Below are 24,891 nucleotides of genomic sequence, written 5' to 3'. Positions count from 1 at the left end.
GAGCCTGCTTCCTCCTCTCTCTGACTGTCTCTCTGCCTGCTTGTAATCTCTGTCTGTCAAATAAATAAATAAAATCTTAAAAAAAAAAAAAAGAAATATACACTGAAGTATTTACAGGCAAAAGAAGGCAATCATTCCAAAATTCAAATAATAAAAGGAAAATTTACCTGTGTATGTGTGTGTGTGTGTGTGTGTGTGTGTATGCATAGAGAGAGAGAAGAAGAAGAATGTAAATGGGACAAAAGGGTAATGGGTGAATCTGGGCCAAAGGGAAACATGGAAGTTCCTTTTATTACTCGGGCAACTTTTCTGTAAGCTGAAAATCAAATCACAATTTACAATTTGGGAAATATGTGCTTGTCACTCGGTGCTCACTTTCATCAGCTCCCTTGGGCACATTTAGTTGCATTAAGGTAGCAATTTTCCTTAGCTCCTAATGCCTCTGTGTCTCTTGGAGTCCATTCAACATCACAAAGGGACAATCATAAAGATATGCACAGAGACTGAAAGTGCAGAGGAGAAGCTCCCAAATCCAGTGGTGGGTAACACATTGCTTCCCAGGACCTGGGAACTAAGTCTTAGAGGATGAGGAGGGGTTAGCCCATCAGTGGATGGTGTTGTGGACAGCAGCAGTGTTCACAAAGGTGAGAAGATTTTGTATCTCTTCTTGACCCTAAGTTCCATTCTCTGTCCTCCCTTCTCTGTGTCTGGGAGGTTGATGTCTACAGACTGTATCACTTGGACTCCCTTGCTCTCTGTCTTCTGCTAGTTTGACTAATGGAAGACACTAGAAGGAGATTCCAGGGCGGGTGGGAAGGGAGGTTAGGGCATTAACGTCATTAACGCCATGTCGATTCAGTACTGTCTGTAGAGAGCTACTGCTCCAAATACCTGACCCCCTTCCTAGTTCTGGCATTCTCCAGGCTTTCCTATCTCCTCTCATTCCTCTTGCCTCTTCTGTTAGGCTATAGTAATGGCTTCCTGCTCTTGCCAGTTTCTGGGTGCCTCCCTGGCTTCATGAGTTCCCCTCATTGCCCACTTTTCTGAAAATAATTCCTCATTAAGATACTTCGAGGTCCAATCTCTTAACTGCATCATGTGTTTCCTGCTGGAACCCTACTTAAACCACAAGGTGCAGCTGAAGCAGAAGCATGTGAGGGAATGATGGACGAGGAGACTCACCCGGAGCAGGGGCTAGACCGGAAGAGGCCGGCTTTGGCTTCTATCCCGTTCCTCCAACAATGCAGGCATTACAGAAGAGATAGTGCCATGTGAAGGAGAGACCTCTGCAGTTACATAGACCTCGGCTGTGTGATCTTGGTAAGTGACTTAATCTGCCTGTGTCCTCATCTACGAAAAGAGATTAACCTCACAGGGTTAATGTGAGGAATGCATGGGGATAAGCCAGTTCACCAGAAAGCCCAATTCCGGGACCATCGCCCTGAGGAGGTTTCTCTAACTGTATCATTCCCTAGTGCCCTCTCCCTTCTCTGAATGTTGTTCTGTGTACAGCCATAATGGATAGTTTGTAGCTCAATATTTGTAATGATTTCATGTTTCTATATGTATATTTGTTTGCTGTGATTCTCCAACTAGATTTTAAACTGTTTCAAGGAAGGTGTCCTATTTTATATGTCTCTGACTTACCTTGTGTTGGGCACAGTGAAGTTTATATACCACTTGGCTGATGAGTGGAGAGAAATGATTTTGAGCATCATAGTAGTTAAGGGCCGTTCCTAATTCTCTTCCATTGTTCCTGACCTCTTTACCCTTTGCTTTAATATTATAAAAGTAAAACAAGTGAAAATTCTTTCCTTCCTTCCTTCTAGCATACTTTTTAACACCTACTATACATAAATAGCTAGGGATATTTTGGATCTATTTCATTAACCATAATCACTGAGGAAAGGGGAAATTGAATGGATATACATTTCCAAAGTTAGGCTATATTCATGTTCCCAAAACAGCATGATGGAAATGATCAAGAGATGGTATTCAGAAGTGGGTATAGCAGGGTCACCTCTGTAACTGTGTGAAACTGCTATTTCCTTTGCTAAAGTTGTTTTTGATAATTGTTTGTTTTTGTTTTATTTTTCTCCATCCTCTGTAGTACTAGTCTTTCCATTTACCAAATCTTTCCTTGAAGATAAATGAGAAGCCCAAAATAAGTAAAACTAGGACTAGCATTACCATAGCTTTTATTTGATAATTTTCTCACATTGTCTCATTAACGCTCAGGGCACCCGCGAGGTCACTAAATATGATGATTATCACTTTTGGCCAAAAAAAAGTACCAGAGAACAGAGAGGTTAACTGAGTTCCCCGCTCCCTACCCACAAACTTATTGTCAAAGCTTGTCAAGGTGGCTCATTCTAAGATTCAGCCTGATTTTCGTGGCTTCTTCTCAATGCTCCTCTAAATGCTTTCTCTGATAACAAGGAGAAATACAAAGAGATCCTAAACCAGAGAAAACTAGACTTGTCGTTTTTGTAGGTCTGGAGGATGTCCCGTGGGAATAAATAGAGCAATGTCTTAAACGAAGCCAGAAATCTAGATTTATGTAGTAGGATTTACAAAATCATGTAAATTTTGTTAAAAATATTACACAAAGCAAAATTCCTTTAGGAACCAGCTGATGGCCCCTTTGATAAGCAGGGATGTTATCTGACTGATGCGCACGGTACTTGTCTTAGTTCAGGGCACCCCAAGCAGACCCCGAGACGAGGTCTCGGGCAAAGGCGGTTTATTTGGAAGGTGATCCCGGGAAACATGCGTGAGTGAGAGAAGGCAGACACGTCAAGAGAGGGTCAATTAAACGGCAAGTTGCCTCCGTGGACAACTGATGTTCAGACTCAGTGGGACCCACTGAGAAGCCTCGAGGCCCCACGTGAGCAGCAGGAGTGGGGAGAGGTTGGGGTGTGTGCCCGTGGACTCCCCTCCCTCACTGGCTTAGAGTTGCCCCTGGGAGTGGCAAGGTCCCAGGGGGCCAGAGCAAGCCTTGAGCAGAGATGCAGGTCAGGTGGGGAAATGGCTGCACACCGGGCTCTAGGTGGTTCTCTCTATGTGGTTCTGGCTAGGAGACAGAAGGAAGATGGTATGACTGTTCTGGTGCCGGTTAGGACTGGGAAGAAGAATGCAGGAGGATAAGGAAAGGGGCTAAGAAAGCAGCATTTTCTTTACGTTTTTCAGACTCGTGATTCCTACAGTAATGGAGTTACAACAGGTGTGCTGGCCAGCCTGTTCTGAGAAGCTGGAAGTTGTGTTCTGGCGTGAGGGTGTCAGAGTGGAGAGAAAAGATGACTGATTCTCAAAGATGATCAGTTTCAGAGATAGACGCAAGGGACCCGAGAGGTCAGGAATTCAGTTCAGTGAGCATTTACGAATGTAGTTCACTAAGCATTAAGCCACTTCCCTGTTTCCTGGTGTGGCAGAGGGAATGTCTGTTCACATTTTAAATAGTGCTTTTGAGCTACCATGTGCATAATATTCAACTGGAAAGCTTGCTAAATGTGGGTTCATGGAACTTGAAATCTGCGTTTTAACAAAAGTCTACAGGATCCTCTGTTTCCTGTTTCCTCTGGTTCCGGGGATGGGGTGCACTTGTCTTACGTTGCTTTGCTGAATTTTGACTTTACTGAATTTTGACTTCCTCTGAGTCAAAAGGGTATTTGCATATGGGTTATAGTTGTGAAAATTTGCAAGTGTTTACCATGAAGGTCTCAAGATAAGAATGGCTGTTTAAATATCCGGGACTTTGAGAAGCAAACTTTGGAGGAGGCTGGATGTGGGTTTGTGTTCGCAGGTATGTGTGCAGTGATGAGACAGTAATTGGGGAACCAGTGATATTAGAATAGAAACTACTTTTATAGGAGACCAGCCTCAAATAAAATCAAGCATTTCTTTTTGCAAATACTGACATAAAGGTGTCTGGGATTTTTTTTTTTTTTTTCTTTAAAGGAAGGTTGCTATTACTATAAGGTCAAGCTTTGTTGGACTTTCCAGGGGTATTAACTTTTGTCTGTCCCATGGTTTATACGCAGTATTTATAGTGTTTATAGCTGCTAGTGTCTTGTAGCTGATTTCCCTTCCCCATCCTTACCTATATTCTGAAACTCTGCTCAATAAATTTAAGGGCATTCAGTTTTGTGATATGTCCATTCCACCAATAGGGTGCTAAAGTTGATTCTGTGCCCCAGATGTCCTTCACGACATACTAGTGAGACTATTGAAGGTTGGGACAAAAATAGTCAATGCCAAGAGAGGGCAGATTACATTCAATAATGTGGGGTCCAAGTAGCTTCACTTCACAGGATAGGCTCATGAGTGACATGTGACCAGAGGCTGCCCCGTTGTCATTAGCCAGCCAAGTCTTTGTCCAGGGAGATAAGGAATAGTGTTAGTCATGGATTGGAGCAGGTCTGCTGGTTTATGCTTCCACCTTGCATTTTAGAAGCAATTATATATCGAGGCTATCTATAGAATTACCCCAAACGTGTTGTATTTCCCTCAAAGAAACTTACCTGGAGAAAAGGCCATAGTATAGTTTATGTACGCACCCTAAGAAAAGTTCCATCTAGCTTGTAATGTCCTTTAGCTGAGTGCTCATGTTTAAGTACTTTCTGTAGCAAAAGTACTGTTTCAAGAGTTCCAAAAAGATATGTTCTCCTTGACCCCTGAGGATGCTAAATGTCCCCATTGCTCAGATGGCCGCTTGGCTCTTACGGTGGCATCGCTAATGCCCAGGGGCAGTCTCTTCAGTGGAAAGCATTAAGGAAGCTCTGCTGCTCTTAGTGGAGACTTCAGTTACTAATCTTTCTGCCTCCTGTATTAAAAACTCACAGGGGTTATCTGAGAGGGGTCAGATCCAATAGGGAGTGATATAGAAAGGGAGGGAAAAGGATAAGATAGTCATGGTTGTCATATTAGTCTGTTCAGGTTGCTACTGGGGAATACCATAAACTGAGTTGCTTCATAGAAATGTGTTTTTCCTACAGTTCTGGAGGCCAGAAATTCAAGATGAGGGTATTTCCAGTGTTAGTGTCTGGTGAGACCTTGCTTCCTGGTGTGTAGATGGCCACCTTCTCACCACTATGTCTTTATGGCCTCCTCTCTTTGTGCACATGGAGATGGAGACAGACACAGAGAGAGAGACAGAGAGATCTGATGTCTCTTCCTCTTTTTGTAAGGACACTAATCCTACAGAATTAGGACCCACCCTTATGACCTCATTTACCCTTGGTTACCTGCACAAATACATGTATGCAATATAGCCTAATATATCCAGCTATAACGTGTATATCTACCTATAGATAAATACAGCTATAGAGTATGTACTTATATCCTGAAACTTCAAGTTACCTCTCCCATCATCTACCAAATGAGATACAAAAATGTCACTCCATATTTGAAGGCTTCTTATCTTTGAATTACCCAACTATAGTCATTTTCTGGGATTTACTGGAGCCCAACTTCTGGTTTGTTATTTGCATTCATTTGTTTTCCAATGGTAGGCTTTGTCCCTTTGTGAATGACTGAAACGTGCCTCCTTCCATCTTCCCATTAAGTACTGTCCTCAATTTTTTTCCCTAAAGTCTAATTAAAAGGTACTTTTTGTGAGGGGAAGGAAATGGAAGGGAGATAAAAAGGGAGGTGGTGGCCTCCTTCCCCCAGAAATGTCTCCTACAATTCAGCATCTTGTGAGCACTGTTAATTTGCATTAGTCGGATTTGTCCTTTTGGGGTGTTCTTAAACATTCATTTGTACTTCCTCAAAGCACAGAGACTAAGGCTGAAGCTAGAAGACACAAAACAACTCATTAATTGAGTAGGAACGAAGCTAGTCGAACCTTTACTTAACTGTACCAACTGCTGACAGAATGACCTCTTATACCACTTCCTTTGGATCCGCCTACAACACAGAGAGTCACTACCATCTGTATTCATGAGGTACGCGCAAAGAATGTTGACACAGGCTGTGTCTGTGTCATAGAAGACTAACTGGTGGATGGGCACCTGGGTGGCTCAGTGGGTTAAGCATCTGAATCTTGATTTCAGCTCAGGTCCTTGATCTCATGAGCTCAAGCCCTGCATTGGGCTTCATGCTCAGTGCAGAGTCTCTCTCCCCTCCCCCTACCCTTCTCCCTGCTCACATACTCGCTCTCTCTCTTTCTAAAAAAACTTAAAAAAACAAACAAAAAAAACTAATGGGTTGAAAAGTAAAATTTTATTTTATTTAGATTTTATTTATTTGACAGAGAAAGAGAGTGAGAGAAAAAGAGAGAGCAAGGAAGAGCACAAGCAGAAGCAGCAGGCAGGAGAGGGAGAAGCAGCCTCCCCACAAAGCAAGGAGGCCAACGTGGGACTTGATCCCAGGACTCTGGGATCGTGACCTGAGCCAAAAGCAGATGTTTAAGGCTTGTGAGCACTGTTTGTATCTCATTTGGTAGATGATGGGAGAGGTAACTCAAATGTTCAGGCTGCCACCCAGGCACCCTGAAAAGTAAAATTTTAGATCTCTAAAATTACCTACAAAATGCCAAGCAACTGAATTTACTAAAACAAAAACAAACCTGAAACAAGTCATATTTTGAATTTGCAGGCTTGGCTGAATTACTGATACAAAATGACCAATTTAACTGTTTTAACTGTGGGGAGGAAGTAGAGAAAGAATTGTGGGTTTTTTTGTTTTGTTTTTTGTTTTTTTTTAAATTTTTTTATTAACATATAATCTATTATTAGCCCCAGGGGTACAGATCTGTGAAGAATTGTTTTTAATCTCAGAATATTTGCAATGTATAAGTATATATGTATATTTATTTCCACATGAATAAATATAGATATTCACAATTCACATTCATTCCATACATAGTGAGATTTTTATATTGGTCTGTGAAATAAAAGAATTTCTTCAGTATAGAATATAATCAGTGTATCTCAGATAAAATTATTACCAAGAGTTTACTCACACCGATATATACATACAGAGTAAAGCCTCTTAAATGAACCCACTCACAATAAGCAAAAAAAAACCCAAACAACAACAAAAATAGTACAGTACACATTTTCAGGACTTATTCATAGCAAAACTTTATATTAGGACCTATTCCCATTGCAATTTCTTTTTTGCAGTCAACCAAGGACTAGCTGGTCTTTTGAATCCCCAAAACTGTGTACCCTGATGGGTGTGTGGGTTGGGTCAGGGTGATTTACTATGCTCCGTAACAGCAAGCCAAACAGAGCAGCAGATATACAAGCTCTTTTCACTGTGTGGAAAACAAAAGGGAACAAAGTCACATTCAGTGCCTCCCGCCACCAATCGCCTGGGGCCAGCTCCAAGAAGGAACAATGAGGTCTGCCTGCTTTAAGGATGTTTCTGTTGCAACCATTCGAAACAAGGTTTTATTCGCTTGTGCTCTGGGAAATACTTGTCAAGCAAGTTGCTCCACAGAGAAAGATTGTATGGTCAAGCCACTTCGGGAAATACTGACTCCTTGTCTCCTTCTAGGACATTCTTAAAGCACCTTAGCCTGTTACGGCACTGCAAAGCCTCCAAGTAAAGCAACCTCTTGAACTTTGTTTAAAACAATATTTTCTCAACACGGGTAAGTATTACAATCTTTTCCAGACAACCTTCCTTTAGGAAGTGTTGGTTTACAAAATTTTAGTTTGGTCTTGAACTAAGCAAGTTGATCTAAGTGTTCCATGAGAGAAAAATATCCAGGGGACTTTCCTTTTTGTGGTTAATTAATATAATGGAAGCCACAAAGCTGTTCAAAAATTCTAAGAGAAAGCAATTATGACAAAGAGCCCATCCGATTCCTCAAAATAATAAAGGCAGTAAATGACAGGGTAGCAGCTCTGGAGGCTGCTTTATTTCTTCCCACTGCTCTCAAGCTGGGTTTTCAGCTAATTCAAACCCTGTGCAGCCCCCGCTGACCCAGTGGGATCACCACAGACTATTTCATAAGAATTTACTAGAGTGAAGCAGTGGAGAGTCTCCACTGTATACATTTACACACCGAGAAGCTACACGGAAGGGCCATGCATGCTGTAGTATATCTAAGTAATGACCCTTTGGACACTCTTATTTTGTGTCTTTTGGGCTGTGCTTACTGCCAGTACATCTTAGAGATGATATTTTCCTGTGAAAATGTGTGTGCATGCGTGTGTGTGCGTCTCTGGGAGCGATGCCATTTGAGGAATGGTAGAAGAGCGAAGGCATCCCACCAGTGGTTTTTTCCAAACCCATATTTTATCGGTGCTTTATGGTACCAAGAAATGATGGGATGAGTAGGTATTTGTCCTGTCCTTTGCTTTCTTCTAAGTAGTACATTTTCTTGGCTTTACTGTCATCTTGAGCCTTATTTTGGAGGGCAGAAGAATGCTTAGGTCATGTTTAGTTTTTATTGTCTCATTTAGTGGAAATGGATCCTTGGGGCCCAGTCTATGCCCATTGCCTAAATTTAAAGTTCCTTTTCTTGCAGGTGGTTTAATTTATATTTGTTGATGGCACAATGAATGCAAATAACCACACAGGTGACCTTTAGGAGGCTGTAAGAGCCAAACCAGTGATGGGGGTGACTTGAATTCAGAAAGGGATTTTGATATATTTTTGGCTTTTCTATAAATACTTTTTTCTTGAGGAAAGAAAATGTTTAATCACCCAGTAGGTATTTTGGAAAAAGATCCAGAGAACTAATCTGTGGCTAGTGATCAGGTATTTTAATGCCCTGCCACTAGATGAGTGATGCATGGCACAAGGAGACCTGAGCAGAATTATGGGACCACTAGAATGGGTTATGTGTGCAGCCTTTGTTATTGCATTCCTATATATCCTGGCAGGTCTACACCTCTGTGTAAAATGAGAACACAATTATGACTGCGTCATGACCCAATATGATGTGATAGAGAAAGGAAATGAATTGTTTTTTTCATGATCTGAAAGTTCTTCTGTCCAAGAATCTGTACAAAATGATGCTTTGGCTGCAGCTAATAATGGAATCAGGTAGATGAAATACCAGATCTTTTACCACAGATTGGCACTCTGTGTGTTTCCAAAATACCTACTGGGTGATTAAATTAAATAAACCTACTGGGTGATAAATTAAATTTTCTTTCTCAAGAAAGAAGGTATTTGTAGAAATGCTAATAACGGAAGAAACCCCTTGTCTGGAAACAATGATGCAGAAGCTACTTAATCCTAAAGTTTTTGCTCCATTTGATGAGAGCTAGTTACATAAGTCTATGTGTTTGAAACTAATAAAACTTACCTCAAATATAAACTCATCCTATTTATTTATTTATATGAAAGATTTTTATTTATTTTATTTTTTTATGAGAAAGAGAGAGAGAGAGTGTGCACCCATAGAGGGAGAGTGAGAGGGAGAGGCAGACTCCACACTGAGTGGAGAACCTGATTCAGGAATCGATCCCAGGACCCCGAGATCATGACCTGAGCTGAAGGCAGACACCTAACAGACTGAGTCACCCAGGTGCTCCTAAACACCACCAATTTAAAAATTGATTTTGAAATAGGAAGAAAATGACTTCTCTGCCCAATCTGAGGAAAAAGCGAAGATGACTAAAACTTTTCCTTCGTGGTTTGTGGTGTCAAAATTATGAGACTCATAGCCTATCTGTGCCTCCTCTTTCCACGAGAGAGGCTGGTCCCCCAACTCACCACTAAGTCCTAATTCACTATTTGAGGATCCATTTTGACTTGGAAGCAAGAGCTTTGCCCAACACCTTGGAATCCAGTATTGTCATTGGAGTCACTCAATTCACTGGAGTTCTGAAGACTGATTATATTCCTGCTTATATACTGCTCTAACCCATTTTCTGTCTCAGTAAACCACCTTGACTTCAGTCACACAGAATGAGTGCTTTTGGCTTTTTGATGGTTTGGAGGTTAGCATCTAAGTCCATCCTAGTTGCCTAACTATGGGACTGGCTCATCAGCTTTTTCTGTACTCCCTAACATCAACCACCTTGGATGTTGGTCATCTCCTGATGGTGGTCTCCCCATACTCTGCTTCCTTTGCAAGGTGACTCAGTTACTTTAACCTATCTCGCTGTATTCTGTGACCTAGCAGCTGTCTCATCTGTAATGAAATTGAAATAAGAAATCTGTAATAGTGGGGCACCTGGGTGGCTCAGTGGGTTAAGCTGCTGCCTTCAGCTCAGGTCATGGTCTTAGGGTCCTGGGATCGAGCCCCGCATCGGGCTCTCTGCTCAGCAGAGAGCCTGCTTCCCTTCCTCTTTCTCTGCCTGCCTCTCTGCCTACTTGTGATCTCTCTCTCTCTCTCTCTCTGTAAAGTAAATAAATAAAATCTTTTTAAAAAAAAAGAAATCTATAATATCTCAGTCTTCCTAGAGGATAAACTCTTTGTTAGAAAACTGCCCCCAAAAATGGGAATTTTAGAACGTTTTTGACTTGTCAGTATCATCTGTGTTTTTTGGAAAGTATTTTAGCATGGCCTCAATACTTATGGGAAGTAGGGGCATTTAAATTGTCCAAAGTTAATAAAGAATTTTGGAATTTTAACTAGTTTCCTCTGGTGACTCACTGTTTGAAAAAAAAAAAAAAAAACAACAAAAAAGAAAACTTATTGAAGGAGAAAAAGTAAAATCTCATATGATGAAATCTGTAAGAAACAACTTCAAGACCTATGAGATCAGGAAGTATATGTTATGTTGGACAAAAAAATGAACATTCAAAATTGATTGGGTTATCTGTCCTTGTGGAATAAAGCAAAAAAAAAAAAAAAGATGCACAAATTGCAAAGGAAGAAATATAACTATTTGCAGACAATATGATTGTCTATGCAAAAAAAAGGGGGGGGGGCGCCTGGGTGGCTCAGTGGGTTAAGCCTCTGCCTTCGGCTCAGGTCATGATCTCAGGGTCCTGGGATCGAGCCCTGCATGGGGCTCTCTGCTCAGTGGTGAGCCTGCTTCCCCCCCTTTCTCTCTGTCTGCCTCTCTGACTACTTGTGATCTCTCTATCTCTGTGTCAAATAAATAAATAAAATATTTAAAAAAAATAAAAATAAAAAATATAAAATTAAAAAAAGGCCAAATAATCTATAAAAAATCTAGAACCAATAACTGGACCAGTAAAGTTGCAGGTTACAAAGTTAGTGTGCAAAATCAGTCATATTTCTGTGTACAAACAATGAATAATTGGAAATTAAAACTGAAAATGATACCATTCAAAATAACTTAAAAAAAAAGAAATACTCAGGCATAAACCTAAAAACATAGAAAGGGTTGCTAAAATAAAAAGCACAAGAAGCTGGTAATAGAAATAAAAAAAAACTAAATAAAGGAAAAGACATCTCATGTGCATGGGTTTGAAGACTCAACATAGGAAAAAAAATTAATTCCCCCCAAATTGATCTGTGGGTTTAATGTCATTCTTATCAAAATACCAGTAGGATTCTTTCTAAATAGGGACAACTTACTTCTAAAATTATATGGAAAGAAAGAATTATAAGAATGAAGACTAGCAAAAAGGATTCTGAAAAATAAGAATAAAGTTGGAAGAATCATACCTCCTGATGATTAGAATTACAATATAGCTACAGAAATCAAGCCAACTGGGGTATTGACAGAGTGATAGGGATTAATGGAAAAGATCAGGAACCCAGAAACAGACCCACACAAATAGGGCCCGTTGATTTGGACAAAGATGCAAGGCCACTGCAGTGGAGAAAACATACTCCTTTCAACACATGGCATTAGAACAACAGGACTTGCATTGAAAAACCAATGAGCCACAACCGAAACTTTGCAGTTTGTACAGAAACGAATTCAAAACACATTACAGATCTAACTACAAAATTATGAAACTTCTAGGACAAAATCTTGGTGCCCTGTGGTTGGGCAAAAGTTCTTATTCATGACACCAAAAGCACACACACAAATTGGTAAATTGAGTTTTATCAACTTGTTCTGCTAAAGACACTATTAAGAAAATTTAAAGACAAGCCACAGACTTGAGGATAGAGTTGATTCCTACATTAAACCAAGGTAGGGGGGGCGCCTGGGTGGCTCAGTGGGTTAAGCCACTGCCTTCGGCTCAGGTCATGATCTCAGGGTCCTGGGATCGAGCCCCACATCGGGCTCTCTGCTCAGCCGGGAGCCTGCTTTCCCCTCTGCCTGCCTCTCTGCCTACTTGTGATCTCTCTCTCTCTGTCACATAAAAAAAAATTAAATTTAAACCAAGGTAGGGGCATCTGGGTGGCCCAGTCGGTTAAACATCTGCCCTCAGCTCAGATCATGATTTTGGGGTCCTGGGATCAAGCCCACATTGGAGCTTGGCAGGAAGTCTGCTTCTCCCTCTTCCTCTGCGCCTCCACTCCTTGCCCCCATCCTCTCTCTCTCAAATGAGTTAAAAAAAAACAAAACAAAAAAACTTACCTATACATTAAACCAAGGTAAAGGAGACTACCAGGGGAAAAGGGAAGAGAGTCAAAAAAAAGTGTTACCAGAAAGAGGAAGCGCTTAGAGGAAGACTCCAGAGAGTTTCATACTTAGAAAGTCACAAAGGGACAGATAAAGGAAAAATGTTCATTGAGTAACATTCACAGCATGTGATTTTTTTTCAGGATATTGTTACTATGTAAAGTAATTATTTTTTCCCCAAGGGAAATAAACAACTTCTGTGGTTCTTGCTCTATAAGTAGATTAAAATAGAAAGTCCAGATTGGTTATTCTAATATATAGTGAAATGTGTGTATGTGTGTGTGTGTGTGTGTGTGTGTGTGTATGTGTGTATATATATATATATATAGTAATATAAGTATATATTATATATATTCATATATATATATATCCTACTTCACTATATATATACATATGTATATATATGTATACATATATATATGGTCAGAGCATCTGCTAGGAATTGGAAAATACAGGTTCGAGTATCAGCTTCTCCTAAGAAAGTATGCTGATCGTCTTTGATCTGCAGTCATATTTAAATGGGAACAATAATCACTCTTTGCCTGTGTCACAGAATTTTTTATGAAGACCAAAGAGATAAAAATGTGAATTTTGAGAAGTATAAATCACTATATACATAAGGTATTATTATCATATTTAATGGATGCAAATGAAGAGCTCCAAAGGAGTATTAATTCTATTTGAATACATTTCACTGAGAAAAGACAGGATTTGACTTTATGTGAACATTCAAGGTATTTGTGCTTTTGATTATCTCCTTCCAGTTTAGCCCAAAGGTAATAATTTTCTGATTCTTTTGCTTAACGTCTGTTTGTCCTCCTGTCCCTCATACTCTACCATCCTGCCCCCAAATCTCCTCTCTGAAAGTAGTTAAAACTGCAAAATAGGAGATAACACCTATAATAAAAAAAGACAATCTCTCTCCCTGAAACCCCTCCCCATCAAAAATATAATTATGTGTTATAGGATTATGCCCAGAGACTACAGAAATATTTGTATTCACATGCAAATATGAGCTGTAGGTGAGATTGGCTTTTACCACATGTAGGTCTGATTTGTTTTTTTAAATCTTTTTTATTTAGAAATAATTACAGGCTCAGCTACAGCCATACCACCCTGAACATGCCCGATCTGGTCTGATCTCGGAAGCTAATCGGGGTTGGGCCTGGTTAGTACTTGGATGGGAGAAATAATTACAGGCTCAAAAGAAGTTGCAAAGCAGCACAGAGAGGTCCCACATACCAATCACTTCACTTCCTCCCAATGTAAACATCTTATATTACCTGAGCACATTATGGGAACCAAGAAAGAGCCATGGGCACAATCAACCAGACTTCAAAAGGAAAGGCGAAGATACAAGTTTCAGGGGTGTCGGGGAATTAAAGAGAATTTTTAGAAAAAGAAAGATCAAGTGGAAGGAGTGGGAATGTGATTAGAAGAGAGAAGACAAAGTTCACAGGCCACATGTGTCCAGGGTAGGTGGGTCGAGGTATTTGAGGAGGGGCCCAGGAAATGTGTCTCCTTTAGTTTCTCAGTGGTTTAAGATGATAGAAGAACCATTGTGAAGTTCTCCCTCAAGGTTTTGTTTTTTTTTTTTTAAGATTTTATTTATTTATTCGACAAACAGAGATCACAAGTAGGCAAAGAGGGGAGCAGAAAAAGGGGGCGAGAAGCAGGCTCCCTGCTGAGCCAAGAGCCCAATGCGGGGCTTGATCCCAGGACTCTGGGATCATGACCTGAGCCAAAGGCAGAGGCTTTAACCCACTGAGCCACCCAGGCACCCCTACCCTTGAGGTTTTAATGAAAAGCGAAGAATAGAGAAGAATGTATAACATATATGCTGTATATGAGATTTCAGTTCAGACTGAACTGAATCATGTTGAGATTTTCTACCCGTAGTTTGTCTGAGTCTCCCAGTGTCTGTGCAACCTGCACCGGGAGTGAACTCCGTAGATGGGAAGGATGGTATTACAGAGCCACAAGATGTCTGGAGAGAGGAAGGATCATCATATGAAGAGCTCAGCCTTGGAAGGAGAAGATCCTAATCCTTTTGGCAAGTGGTGAAGTAAACATTTTCTGCTTGCCAGGGGCCTTACTTCCTTCTAACTTCAGTGAGAATTCTTAAAGCAGCCCAGATCAAATTCTGCTGCGGCAAATCCATCTCACCCAGAATGTTTGAAAAGCAAAAACCCTTTCAGTATTCTCAGATGATAATATGATTTGAGTTTCCCTTTTATTTGTATTTTTCTCTTTAGTCTGGACCAAATCATTTATTCAATTAATAAGTAATTTCAAAACTCCTCTACTCTCCTTAGGATCCTTCCACATGAGCATGACACAAAGAGTTAGAGAAAAGTCTAATTTTTATGTTTTTGAAGCACTTTACCTGATCTTTACGTTTTGACCTTGTTGGTGTTTTCAGAAGCCATGTGTAGAATGGTGGAGTTAGTCAATAATCTAATCCAATCATCGATAAGATACAAACTTCTTGTTTATTAATACATGATTAAAAATGTATATGATAAAAAGATATCGACTATAGTCCTGTGTGTGGATGACAAGAACAATTATGGTTCAGACTCCTAATCACTGTGCGAGCCGTGCACCCCCGCAAAAGTCAATAGTCTGTTTAAAAGTCACAACACATCCTTTTCTCTTCTTCTTCTTTTTTTTTTTTAAGCCCAGCGGTGAGACCCGTGATTTCTTAGATCTGCATTTACTCATATAACTTGAATTCACTGAAGAAACATTTACGGTCCCCCCACCCTGGATGTGACCCCACAATACGCACTGGTATTACAGGAAAAAAAACCCTGGCTCTGAGCGGGGTGCTCAAATGGGTTTTATCTGAATCTCCAAACTTTGTTTCAGAAACTGAAACAAAGCATAGGACACCTTCTGTGACCAAGGAACCCAATGAGAAGGACTGATCATACCAGCCCCACAACTGCTTCTTTGGCAGAATTAACCCGCTGATCTGCCCAGACAACTAAAGTCTTAGAGGGAATACAATTATGCTCTTATAAATATAGAGAGACACACATGTGTATAATTTATATTCCATTAAATCTGAAATAGTTCAGCTTCCCGATGCTTGTAGCCTAACAGGATGATTACTGTTTATATCAGATAGAAGGAAAAATCTATGTTTCCTCGAGATGAAAGGAGAGAGGAGAAGGTCTTTTTTTTTTTTTTTTTTAAATCCCAGTCTGGAAACCATTCTTCCCAGGAGATTATAAACTCTGCCTTCCCAATGTCCAGCCCCTGTCCCCACTCAGCAGAACACAGGTAGGAGAGACAGATGGCAGAATTACAATACTTCGCAGACCAAAGTCGCTTGCCGGTATGAATGCTGGTGGCAGTCACTTTGCAGGGCCACGGAAAGAAAGCCATCCTCTTAAATGCTGATTTTGAACAGGTCCTGGAAAGCAGCATAGTTGAGCAGCACAAGTGATAAAGGCCTTCCTTGAAGTGTGAACTTTGGAGAACTCGCACTAAAATTTGAGAGCCTGGGCATTCTTTGCAATTATTCCTAAAAGCCCTCGTGCAAGGAAATGATTTCAATCCATGACAGCTGCACCCACAAGAAAAAAAAGGACAAAGGAGGAAGAATATAAAGGCACTTCCTAAAACCAACCCTGGATAAGAGTTTCAGTGTCTGTTTAATAATTAGAAAACAAACATAGAAGTTAACATCCTCACTTTATGCCATTTGTAATTGCTTACAGTATCGTTTTGCTGATACTAATTCACTCCCCATCCACTTGAATGTAAATTCAAGCATTCTCAAATCATTCTTTTATAACCTTTACAATGTTCCTGCTTCAGTTTGAATGATGGCACACAGGAAGATAAAGGCATCCCTGGAAAAGGTCAACCAGTGGCCAGTCAAGAGATCTCTTGAGATAGTCATTATAGCTCATGGAGAACTCACGGAGTCCAGAATATGTTTCTTAGATTCAGAAACTCGATTTTGATGCTGTGTCAAAACTGTCCACTTCCAAGGGTTAGACTCACATCATTATAACTAACTAATGACTGACATATACAACAAGACGGTGCTTTGAAGTATTGTATGTGTTTAGAATGAAACAGACTAGTGTTTGAATCCTGGCTCTGCCATATACTGTCTGACCTACACAAGTCTCCCCCCACCCCCCAGCAAGGTGGAAATAATAACTTGTTTTAAAGACTTCTTAAAAAAAAGATTATTTGGGAAATGTATGTATAATTGCCTGACATATAATAAGTGCTTAATAAATGGTGGGTATAGAAACATGAATTTACGGTGGATAATGATATAAGTGTTCTGGGATCCAAGTCTTGGTCATAGCTGTCCAATTTCTGGACATTAGTCCTCTCATACCTGATTTCCCCATTTTGTTCAGAAGGTGTATCTCCAGAAAATAAACCAAAAAAAAAAAAAAAAAAAAAGGTCAGGCTTGTTCATACTAAATTAAAAATCACATTCCGTTCTTGTCTTTGAGGATATATTTGTGCCACCTCATTCGGAGTCTTGGGTGCTCCCTAACTTGGCATATTTATTTATTTATTTATTTGTTTATTTTTTATTTTTAATTTTTTTTTAACTTGCCATATTTCTAGGCAAGTCCTTGATAGGACTCCCAGGGCTGGATCACGTTGTTAATATCATTCTGTCACTCACTAACCTTATATGCTTTATTTTTATTTCTAAATTGTTTGAGAGAATTTCACTTCCACCTTCAAGCTGTCCTCGCCCACTGTCTAGCTAAACATTCTTGCTAGATATGCTTGCATATCTAGCAGGTGTCTGGGCGAGATGGTCCCCCTGGCAGTAAAACTTATATTTATCATAAACGGAGTGGACAGACCAGATAAACAACTCAGATGGCTGCCTTATATAAAGGCTTTCCCTTACCTAGTGTGTGTCAGATACATTTTTAGAAAACAGTAGATATTATTCTCCTGTGCACAGGCATACATAAGAATCTGTTTAAAAATGAAACTTAATTGAACCCAATAATTCCTAATGCAAGACTGGCAGGTGTCCAAGAGTAGAGCTCCTCTCAATATCTCATCAGTAAACCAGGGGTAATGGAGCCTACCTCGTAGAGTTGGGTGAGAATTAACTGGGAAAGTACATACAAAGTGCTAGCCCAGTGTCTGACAGAGCCAGCACTCAGTAAATGATGGAGCAGGTGGCTGCAGTAGGGACTGCGATGATGGAGAAAAATTAATGTTATCCTTTCTCCCAACTAAGATAATTCGTGTTTCCCAGTTGTATAGCATATTGTGTTCCACTTAATATAACGCTAAAGGTACTCCGATATATGTTTGTTGTTCGTTGTCTTGGAAACATTTCCTGCAGGTGATTTCTTGTACTAATTCAGGTTATTCTCAAGGCTAGTCCCTCCTTATTAGTGGATAGAAACAAAAATATTTATAGAAAGATTTTGCAAAACAGCAAGACCGAGAGTCTAAGAGTGAGGGTATACTAGTAACAACTTATTAAAATCATAACAGTTGATTGACTTTCTATTATTAATTACTAAATTTTATTTTATAGAGCATTTTTAGCTTCACAGCAACATTGAGCAGAAAGTATAGAGTTACCATACACCCCTTGCCCTCATACACGTGCAGCCTTCCCCACTATCAGATTGTGCCCCAGAGTGGTGCTTTTGATACAAATGACACATTGTTATCACCCAAAGCCTATAGTTTACATTAGGGTTCATCTTGGTGTTGAACGTTCTATAATTTTGACAAATGGATAATGACATATATCCTTGATTGTAGTATCATCCAGAATACTTTCCCTGTGCTAAAAATCCTCTGCTCTCCACCTATTCGTCCCTCCCTCTCCCCTAACCTTTGGCAACCACTGACCTTTTTAGCGCCCCCACGGTTTTGCCTTTTCCAGAATGTCACATAGTTGGAATTATGCAATACATAGCCTTTTCAAAATGGCTTCTTTTACCTAGTAATATGCATTTACATTTCATCCATGCCTTTTCCTAATTTGATCATTTCTTTTTAACCTTGAATAATATTCCATTGTCTGAATGTACCTCAGTTTATTTCTCCATTAACTTACTGAATGACTTATTGGTTGATTCCAAATTTTAGAAATTAAGAATAAAGCTGTTATAAACATCTAAGTTCAAGGTATTACTGTGGACATAGTTTTCCATTCATAAATACCAAAGAATGCAACTGCTGATTATAAGGTAAAAATATGTTTAGTTTTGTAAGAAATTGTCAGATTCTCTTCCAAAGTGGCTGTACCATTTTGCATTCCTACCAGCATTGAATGAGTGGTTTTTTTGTTCTACGTTCTCACCAATATTTGTCGTTGTCAGTGTTTGGATTTTGGTCATTCTAGTAATTGTGTAGTGTTATTTCATTATAGTTCTAATTTGCCATTCTCTGATGATATACGATATTAAACATCTTTCATGAGTTTGCTTGCCATCTGTATTTCTCCTTTGTGAATTGTCTGTTCACATCTTTTATCCATTTTTTAATTGCCTTGTTACTCTTACTATTACTGTGTTTCAAGTGTTCTTTGTATATTTTGGTAACGGTCCTTTGTAAAATCTGTGGTTTGTCTTCTCATTCTCTTGAGACTGTCTTTCACAGAGTAGATGTTTTAAAATTTTAATGAGGTCTGAACTTATCAATTGCTTCTTTCAAGCCTTTGGTGTTGTATGTAAAAAGTCAGCACCATACCCAAGATCATTTAGGTTTCTTCCTATATTAGCTAATGGGAGCTTTTAGTTTTGTGTTCTGTATTTAGGTCTTTGATACAATTTGAGTTAATTTTTGTTAACAGTGTAAAGTTTATGTTTAGATTCATTTTTGCATATGGATGTCTAGTTGTTTTAGCACCATTGGTTGGAAAGACTATCTTCTCCATTATATTGCTTTTATTCTTTTGTGAAAGATCAGTTAACTATACTTATATGTGTCTATTTCTGGGGTCTCTAATCTGTTCTATTGATCTAGTTGTCCATTTTTTCATCAATACTACAGTGTCTTGAATACCGTAACTTTAAAAGTAGGTCTTGAAATCAAGTAGTGTCAATGTTCCAACATTGTTCTCCTTCAGTATTGCATCGGCTATTTTGAGTCTTGGCCACTTTCCTATAAACTTTAGAATCAGTTTGTTGATAACCTCAAAATAACTTACTCAGCTTTTGATCGGAATTGCCTTGAATCTATACATCAAGTTGGGAAGGACTACATCCTCACAATGTTGAGTCTTTCTAACCATGAACATGGAATATCTCTCCATTTATTTAATTTGCCTTTGATTTCTGTTTTCCCAGAGTTTCGTAGTTTTCTTCACATTGATGTTGCACATGTTATGTTAGATTTAAACTTAAGTATTTCTCTTTTTTTGGCACTAATGTAAGTGGTAGTGTATTTTTAATTCAAAATTCCTTTTGTTTATTGCTGGTATATAGGAAAGCAATTGACTTTTACATATTAACCTTGTAGACTGCAATTTGGCTACAATTGCTTATTAGTTCTAGGAGGATTTTTGTTGTTGATTTTCTTCCAGATTTTCTACATATAAACAATCATGTCATCTATGAACAGACAGTTTTATTTCTTCTTCCCAAGCAGATGACTTTCATGACCTTTTGTTCTCTTATTGTATGAGCTAGGACTTCCAGTATGATGTTGAAAAGCAGCGGTGAGAAGGGACATTCTTGCCTTGTTCTTGATCTTAACAGGAAAGCCTTTAGTTTCTCACCACTAAGCATATTAGTTATAGGGGCTTTTTTGGTAGATATTCTTTATTAGGTTGGAGAAGTTTTCTACTATTCCTAGTATGCTGAGAATTTTTATCATAAACTGGTGTTAGATTTTGTCAAATATTTTTTTCTGCATCAACTGGTACATCATGAGACTTTCTTCTTTAGCCTGTTGATGTGACAAATTACATCAACTGTTTTTTCAAATGTTCAACCAGCATTGTATATCTGGAATAAATCCTCTTTGATTGTGGTATATAAATCTTTTTATACTTCGTTGGATTAGATGAAATGGAGAAATGAAATGGAAAATTTTTTTTAAAGATATAATCTGTCAAAACTCACACAAGAAGAAATAACTTGAATTAGCTTATAGTTACTAAACAGATTTAATCACTAATTAGTAAACTTCCAAAGCAGAAAGCTACAGGCCCAGATGAATTCCCTGGTAAATTCCATCAATTGTTTCTGAGAGAAATTTTACCAATTATCTATAATCTCTTCCAAAAATAGAAGCAAAAGAAATACTTCCTAACTCATTCTCTGAGGTCAGCATCACCCTAATATCAAAATCCCTTTCATCTAATTGTCAACTTTGTGGCCATAGAGTTGTTCATAATATTCCTTTATTATTCTTTTAGTATCCATGAGATATGTAGTTATGTTCTCTCTTTCATTTATCATATCAATAATTTCCCCTCTCTTTTTCCCATTAGCTTGGCTAAAGGCTTCTCATTTTATTGGTCTTCTCAAAGAAACAGCTTTCAATTTTGTCGATTTTTCTCCATTGATCTCCTGTTTCCAATTTTATTTACTTCTGCTCTAATTTCTATTATTTTTTTTCCTCTGCTTATTTTAGATTTATTTTGTTCTTTTTTCCCCCTAGTTTCCTAAGGTGGAAGCTTGATTAATTTTAGATCTTTCTTCTTTTCTATTATATTCATTCAATGCTATAAATTTCCCTCTAAGTGTTGCTCTTGCCAAATCTCACAAATTTTGATGAACTGTGCTTTCATTTTTATTTAGCTCAAAATATATTTTAATTTGTCTTGAGCTTTCTTCTTTGATTTATGAGTTATTGAGAAGAGTGATTTTAATCTCTAAGTATTTTGGAATTTTCCAGCTATATTTTTGTTATTGATTTCTTGTTTAATCCTATTGTGATCTGAATAGACATACATAATTTCTATTCTTTTAAATTTGTCAAGTTGTGTTTTATGATGCAGAATGGGGCCTATCTTGGTGAATGTTCCATATGAATTTAAGAAGTTAATCTCTCTTTTAAATAAATAAATCTTTAAAAAAAGAATATTGTGCCCTTTATCATTATGTAATGTTGTTCTTTATCCCTGACAAGTTTCCTTGTTCTGCTTTATCTGAAATTAATATGGCCGCTCCCATTTTCTTTTAATTAGTGTTAGCATGGTATATTTTCTTCCATCCCTTTACTTTCAATTTATGTGTGACTTAATATTTAAAGTCGGTTACTTATAGATAACATATTTATACCTTGTTTTTTGATCTGACAACCTTTGTCTTTTATTTGGTATATTTAAAGCATGGGTGTTTAAAGTGATTATTGATATAGTTAAATTACTATCTACCATATATGTTACTGTTTTCTATCTGTTGCCCTTATTCTTTGTCCCTATTTTTGTCTTCTATAATTGTTTGTTTTTGTTATTTTAATTGAGCATTTTATGTTATTCCATTTCCTCTCATTTCATAGCACATCAATTATGCATATTGTTTTACTGTTTTATTTTTAAGTGGCTGCCTTAGAGTTTGGAATATATATTTTCAACTACTCCAAGTCCACTTTCAAATAACACTGTAGCATGGTTAGTGCAAGTACATTACAATAACAAAATAATCCTATTTCCTCCCTCCTGTTCTTTAGATCATTTTTTCATTCATTTTCATTTATATATAAACTATAATCATCAAATATATTACTGCTTTTATTATTTTGAATAAGTTGTTATCTCTTAGATCAATTAAGAACAATAAAAATAAATGTTTTTATTTCATACTCACTATTCCTCCTCTAAAGCTCTTCCTGTCTTTTTTTTTTTTTTTTTTTTTTTTTTTTGACAGATCACAAGTAGGCAGAGAGGCAGGCAGAGAGAGACAGGAGAAGGAGGCAGGATCCCTGCTGAGCAGAGAGCCCGATGCGGGACTCGATCCCAGGACCCTGAGATCATGACCTGAGCCGAAGGCAGAGGCTTTAACCACTGAGCCACCCAGGCACCCTAGCTCTTCCTTTCTTTATGTAGATCCAAGTTCCTGACTTATATCATTTTTCTTTTCTCTAAAGAACTTAACATTTCTTGCAAGTGTACTGGCAACAGTTTTTTTTTTTGTCTAAGATTTGTTTGTCTAAGAAAGTCTTTATTACACCCTCATTTTAGAAGAATAATTTCAAAGGGTACAGAATTCTAGGTTGGTAGTTTTTTCTCTCAATGCATTAAATATTTCACTATTTCTTTGATTTTTCTAAAGTTTGAATATGATCTATCTAGTGTAGTCTCTTTTTGACATTCATCCTACTTGGTGTTCCCTGAGCTTTCTAGATCTGTGGTTTGATGTCTGATATCAATCGTGAGAAATTCTCAGTCATTACTGGTTCAAATATTGCTTCTGTTACTTTCATTCTTTCCTCTTACGGTATTCCGATTGTAAATATTACAACTTGCAGTTGTCCCACAGTTCCTGGATGTTTTATTCTTTTTTTTTTTCTTTTTTCTCATGCTCTCAGTTTTCAAAGTTTTTTATTGTCACATTCTCAACTCAGATATTCTTTCCTCAGCTGTGTCCAGTTTCCTAGTGAGACCATCAAAGGCATTTTTCATTTCTCTTAGTCTTTTTCTAGTATTTCTTTTTGATTCTTTCTTAGAACTTCTATATCTCTGCTTACATTATCCCTTTGCTCTTGCATGCTATCTACTTTTACTGTTAAAGCCCTTATCGTACTAATCATATATATTTTTTAAATTCCTGGTCTAATTCCAAAATTCTTGCCATATCTGACTGGTTCTAATGCTTGTTTAGTCTCTTTAAACTGTGTTTACTGCTTTTCAGTATGCCTTATAATTTTTGTTGGGAGATGGACACGATATACTGGGCAAAGGAAACTGTAGTCAATAGGTCTTTATTAGTGTAATTTAGTAATGTGATGGTAAGGTGTCAGGGTGCTGGACATGTTCTATAGTGTTATGATTAGATCACAGTGTTTTGTTTTTTTTTTTTTTTAAAGATTTTATTTGTTTATTTGACAGAGAGAGATCACAAGTAGACAGAGAGGCAGGCAGAGAGAGAGAGAGAGAGAGAGAGAGAAGCAGGCTCCCTGCTGAGCAGAGAGCCCGATGCGGGACTCGATCCCAGGACCCTGAGATCATGACCTGAGCTGAAGGCAGCGGCTTAACCCACTGAGCCACCCAGGCTCCCTAGATCACAGTGTTTTAAGTGTCTGTGCATTTCACTAGTGCATATCAGTGTCATCCCCTTAGGTGGGACATAATGGCTAGAGGGGGCTGGAGTTTGGTATTTCCCTTTCCTCAGGTAGGTTAGGCTCTGTTAAGCCCAAGTAGGTCAGGCTCTGGCAAAATAGTTTCTCCTGAGATCAGACTTTGTGAAAAAACAAAAAACAAAAAAACAAAACAAAAAAAAAGACGTATAAAGTTGTGTGTGTGTGTTTTTTTTAAAGATTTTAATTATTTATTTGACGGAGAGAGATCACAAGTAGGCAGAGAGGCAGGCAGAGAGAGGAGGAAGCAGGTTCCCTGCTAAGCAGAGAGCCTGATGTGTTATGCTCTATCCCAGGACTCTGGGATCATCACCTGAGCTGAAGGCAGAGGCTTTAACCCACTGAGCCACCCAGGCACCCCTGAAAGACATAGAAAAAGTAGTTTCTTTTCCCCTCCTCCTGCCAGAAGTCTGAGGAGTTTTACCTGATATTCACAGTGAGGTGTAGAGTTCCTAGAAATAAAAGTCACAGAAGGATGGGGTCCCATCTGTAATGCGCTCCTGTCGGAGTTCTGAGCTCTCAGATCTGTCCACACTGAGCCTCTGGCAATTTCTCAGTTGCAGTTGCTATTTTCCTACCCCAGGACTGGTTCCCAAGGAGGTTTTCACACTTAGGATTTTGTTGCCATAGGTTGTGATGGTTTGTTTTCATCTGTCTGTCTTTCCAATTTTGGGGGTAGAAATTTTGCCCTGTGACCTCACTTCTCTGGTGGATGTAGGAAGATTGTTCAGTTTTTCACTTGTTAGAGTGGCAACATCTGAGCTCCTTACATGTCAGACTACAATCATTGGCTTTTGAATATCCATATTACCTAGTTCATACTTCTTGGAAATGAGTATGAATAAATGGCTGTAGAATTAAATACTGACTTAACAAGACTTCTCTCTGCTTTTTGATTTAGATCTGCTGAATCAAGGTGATCTGTTGTCATGGCCTCCCGTTTATCTTAGCCATCGTGTTTCAAAGAGCCTATGATAGTGTGTCCTGTGACAAGGAAAGGCTCAGAGAAAGAAATAGAATGATTTTGAAAACATAACCAAGAGCTGAATGGATAGGCAAATAAGTAATTCTTCAAGATCCCCCGTATCCCAAAGTCTATTGACACTATTAGTGCATCCAGAAATGTTTAATGTCAAAATACAATCTGAAAGCAAACAAA

The 24,891-nt window shown here is 38.5% G+C and overlaps 1 long non-coding RNA gene across 2 annotated transcripts in view; it reads left to right on the top strand.

Annotated features, from left to right (window-relative positions):
• The first annotated feature begins 522 nt into the window (after nucleotides 1-522).
• Nucleotides 523-24,891, top strand: part of LOC125085980 (uncharacterized) — a 28,607-nt gene continuing 4,238 nt past the window's right edge. Inside the window, exons 1-4 of one of the 2 annotated variants that reach the window (XR_007123063.1) lie at nucleotides 523-644; nucleotides 1,133-1,320; nucleotides 5,774-5,945; nucleotides 7,504-7,600. This is a non-coding gene — a long non-coding RNA (uncharacterized LOC125085980). The remainder of the gene's footprint in view (nucleotides 645-1,132; nucleotides 1,321-5,773; nucleotides 5,946-7,503; nucleotides 7,601-24,891) is intronic. The other variant, XR_007123064.1, reaches the window with a different exon arrangement.

This window comes from Lutra lutra, chromosome 15 (assembly GCF_902655055.1).
Source record: "Lutra lutra chromosome 15, mLutLut1.2, whole genome shotgun sequence".
In the NCBI taxonomy this organism is placed as follows: Eukaryota; Metazoa; Chordata; class Mammalia; order Carnivora; family Mustelidae; genus Lutra; species Lutra lutra.
This window is presented reverse-complemented; position numbering and strand designations above follow the sequence as displayed.